The sequence below is a fragment of the Oncorhynchus clarkii genome, chromosome 6 (genome assembly GCF_045791955.1).
Source record: "Oncorhynchus clarkii lewisi isolate Uvic-CL-2024 chromosome 6, UVic_Ocla_1.0, whole genome shotgun sequence".
NCBI lineage: Eukaryota > Metazoa > Chordata > Actinopteri > Salmoniformes > Salmonidae > Oncorhynchus > Oncorhynchus clarkii.
Window position 1 is genome coordinate 37,278,404 of NC_092152.1, and position 4,575 is coordinate 37,282,978.

Below are 4,575 nucleotides of genomic sequence, written 5' to 3' on the forward strand. Positions count from 1 at the left end.
GAACGGTTTACGTAACGACAGTATACGTCACCACGTGGAATCAAGAACGTAAACACTCAACTCCGCCCATACCCACATTTTGGGCAGAGAGGTTTCTTGTGCATGCCGCGACCTACTGTGCAGGCATGTACGATCAATCATGAACTGCCCCTATACTACCATTCTGTACTACCATGAAAATAAATTAAAAACCAAATAAATCCCTAACTTCTACCATACCCTCCCCCAAGCAATTAAACGTTATCTATATCATGCTGAAACACTCCACCCTTAGGATTGCTAAGCATGTCAACAACAATTTCTTTTTTTTGTTGTACTTTGTTTATAGATTTTCAGATATAACAACAAAAACAGTACAACCCCAACCCCTAATCCTCCCATCCATCCATCCCCTCCCTCCCACCAAGGCATCTATAAACATAAGTTAAATAGGAATGAAAAACAGAAACAAACAGTAATAGAAACAAAAACAATGGGGAAAAAAGTTAAATAAAAATGCTTATCTGCACAAATGGACACTAGAACAGACATTACTGCTTACCAAACTATGCAAGTTACACTAAGTAGAAAACAGACTCTCCACGTATTGTATTAATGGGGACCAGGTTAAGCCAACTCTAAACGGCATGAGAGGACCTTAGTGAGAAAGTTATAATCGCAGCACAAAAGGCTTATAGGGCGGTATGAGCCACAGTCTAGGGGATTCTTGTCTTTTTTAAGCAAAACCGAATTAGTCGCCCGGTAAGTGTCTGTGACAGTTTCTGACTAGAAAGGATTTCATTGTACATTGAGCTGAGGATAGGGGCTAATTTAGAGAATGGTAAAAAAAATGTAATAGGGAAGCCATCAGGCCCAGGGGCTTTACCGCTCTGCATGAACTGAATTGCCAGAGTAGCTTCCTCATCACTTATTGAGGCATCCATGTTGGTTTGTTCATCTGAATTGAGACAGGGGATGTCCAGATGTGTCAGGAAGATCCTCTGACGAGTAAAGAGCAAAATAGAATTGCTTAAATTAATTATTTTTTACATTTGATTTTATTTCACCTTTATTTAACCAGGTAGGCCAGTTGAGAACAAGTTCTCATTTACAACTGCGACCTGGCCAAGATAAAGCAAAGCAGAGCGACACAAACAACAGAGTTACACATGGAACAGTCAATAATACAATATGGTTCTGCTATCGTCCGAGATCCCTAAAGATTGGAAAGCTGCCGCGGTCATCCTCCTCTTCAAAGGGGGTGACACTCGAGACCCAAACTGTTACTGACCTACAGTTGAAGTTGGACATTTACATACACCTTAGCCAAATACATTTAAACTCAGTTTTTCACAACTCCTGACATTTAATCATAGTAAAAAATTCCCTGTCTTAGGTCAGTTAGGAACACCACTTAATTTTAAGTATTTGAAATGTCAGAATAATAGTAGAGAGAATGATTTATTTCAGCTTTTATTTCCTTCATCACATTCCCAGTGGGTCAGAAGTTTACATACGCTCAATTAGTATTTGGTAGCATTGCCTTTAAATTGTTTAACTTGGGTCAAATGTTTCAGGTAGCCTTCCACAAGCTTCCCACAATAAGTTGGGTGAATTTTGGCCCATTTCTCCTGACAGAGCTGGTGTAACTGAGTCAGGTTCTTTGGCCTCCTTGCTCACACACACTTTTTTCAGTTCTGCCTTCAAATCTTCTATAGGATTGAGGTCAGGGCTTTGTGATGGCCACTCCAATACCTTGACTTTGTTGTCCTTAAGCCATTTTGCCACAACTTTGGAAGTATGCTTGAGGTCATTGTCCATTTGGAAAGCCATTTGCATCCGAGCTTTAACTTCTTGTAACGGCTGAACCCCTAGACAAGACAAAAAACACATACATAACCCATGTCACACCCTGACCTAACCAAAATAACAAGGAAAACAAAGAATACTAAGGTCAGGGTGTGACAGTACCCCCCCCCAGACTTTCGTCCGCACACCTAAACCTATAGGTGAGGGTATGGGTGGGTGTCTGTCCATGGTGGCGGCTCTGGCGCTGGACGTGGACCCCACCATAGTCTTTGTCCGCTTTAGTCTCCTCCTAGGAACGGCGACCTTCGCCAACAACCTAGGATTGGCAACCCTACTAAATGGCCCCACTGGACTGAGGGGTAGCTCCGGACTGAGGGGCAACTCCGGACATGAGGAGCAGCTCGGGACTGAGGGGCAGCTCGGGACTGAGGGGCAGCTCCGGACTGAATGGCAGCTCCGGACTGGCTGACGACTCTAGCAGATCCTGGCTGACTAGCGGCTCTGGCGGATCCTGGCTGACTGGCGGCTCTGGCGGATCCTGGCTGACTGGCGGATCCTGGCTGACTGGCGGCTCTGGCGGATCCTTGCAGACTGGCGGCTCTGGCGGCTCCTTGCAAACTGCCGGCTCTGGCGGCTTCTTGCAGACTGGCGGCTCTGGCGGCTCCTTGCAGACTGGCGGCTCTGGCGGCTCCTTGCAGACTGGCGGCTCTGGCGGCTCCTTGCAGACTGGCGGCTCTGGCGGCTCCTTGCAGACTGGCGGCTCTGGCCAGGCGGGAGACTCTAGCAGCTCTGGACAGACGGGAGACTCTAGCAGCACTGGACAGGCGGGAGACTCTAGCAGCTCTGGACAGGCGGGAGACTCTAGCAGCTCTGGACAGGCGGGAGACTCTAGCAGCTCTGGACAGGCGGGAGACTCTAGCAGCTCTGGACAGGCGGGAGACTCTAGCAGCTCTGGACAGGCGGGAGACTCTAGCAGCTCTGGACAGGCGGGAGACTCTAGCAGCTCTGGACAGGCGGGAGACTCTAGCAGCTCTGGACAGGCGGGAGACTCTAGCAGCTCTGGACAGATGGGAGAATCTAGCAGCTCTGGAGAGACGGGAGAATCTGACGGCGCTGGAGAGGAGGAAGGCTCTAGCAGCGCTGGACAGGCAGGAGACTCTAGCAGCTCTGGACAGGCGGGAGACTCTAGCAGCTCTGGACAGGCGGGAGACTCTAGCAGCTCTGGACAGGCGGGAGACTCTAGCAGCTCTGGACAGGCGGGAGACTCTAGCAGCTCTGGACAGATGGGAGAATCTAGCAGCTCTGGAGAGACGGGAGAATCTGACGGCGCTGGAGAGGAGGAAGGCTCTAGCAGCGCTGGACAGGCGAGGCGCACTGTAGGCCTGGTGCGTGGTGCCGGCACTGGTGGTACTGGGCCGAGGACACTCACCTCAGGGCGAGTGCGGGGAGGAGGAACAGGGAGTACTGGGCTCTGGACACGCACAGGAAGCCTGGTGCGGGGGGCTGCCACCGGAGGGCTGGTGTGTGTAGGTGGCACTGGATAGACCGGCCCGAGAAGGCGTACTGGAGGTCTCGAGCACCGAGCCTGCCCAACCTTACCTGGTTGAATGCTCGCCGTAGCCCGCCCAGTGCGGCAAGGTGGAATAGCCCGCACTGGGCTGTGCAGGCGAACCGGGGACACCATGCGTAAGGCTGGTGCCATGTATGTCGGCCCAAGGAGACGCACTGGAGACCAGATGCGTATTGCCGGCTTCATGGCACCTGGCTCGATGCTCAACCTAGCCCGGCCGATACGAGGAGCTGGGATGTACCGCACCGGGCTAAGCACGCGTACTGGGGACACCGTGTGCTTGACGCCCTCTCTCACTCCGGTAAGCACGGGAAGCTGGTGCAGGTCTCCTACCTGCCTTAGCCACACTCCCAGTGTGCCTCTCCCCAATAAATGTTTGGGGCTGCTTCTCGGGCTTCCAGCCCTGCTTCCGTGCTTCCTCTTCAAACCACCGCCTCTCCGCTTTGGCTGCCTCCACCTCTGCCTTGGGGCGGCGATATTCCCCCGGCTGCGTCCAGGGTCCATCTCCATCCAGTGTCTCCTCCCAAGTCCAATAGTGCTGATTGCGTTGCTCCTCCTGCCGCTGCCTGTCACCACGCTGCTTGGTCCTGTTTTGGTGGGTGATTCTGTAACGGCTGATTTCCTCCTCTTCGTCTGAAGAGGAGGTGTAGCAGGGATTGGACCAAAATGCAGCATGGTAAGTGTCCATAGTTGTTCTTAATGAAATAAACCAAAACACTAAAAAACAATAAACGAAACGTGAATAACCAAAACAGTACTGTGTGGTGAAACAAACACAGACACGGAAACAATCACCCACAAAGTACCCACAGAATATGTCTGCCTAAATATGGTTCCCAATCAGAGACAACGATAGACAGCTGCCTCTAATTGAGAACCAATCTAGGCAACCATAGACATACAATATACCTAGAAAGGAAACAGCCCCATAAACATACAAAACCCCTTGACAAGACAAAAAACACATACATCACCCTGACCTTGACCTTGTCACGTTCTGACCTTTATTTCCTTTGTTTGTATTTATTTAGTATGGTCAGGGCGTGAGTTGGGTGGGCAGTCTATGTTTGTTTTTCCATGATTTGGGTATTTCTATGTTTCGGCCTAGTATGGTTCTCAATCAGAGGCAGGTGTCATTAGTTGTCTCTGATTGAGAATAATACTTAGGTAGCCTGGGTTTCACTGTGTGTTTGTGGGTGATTGTTCCTGTCTTTGTG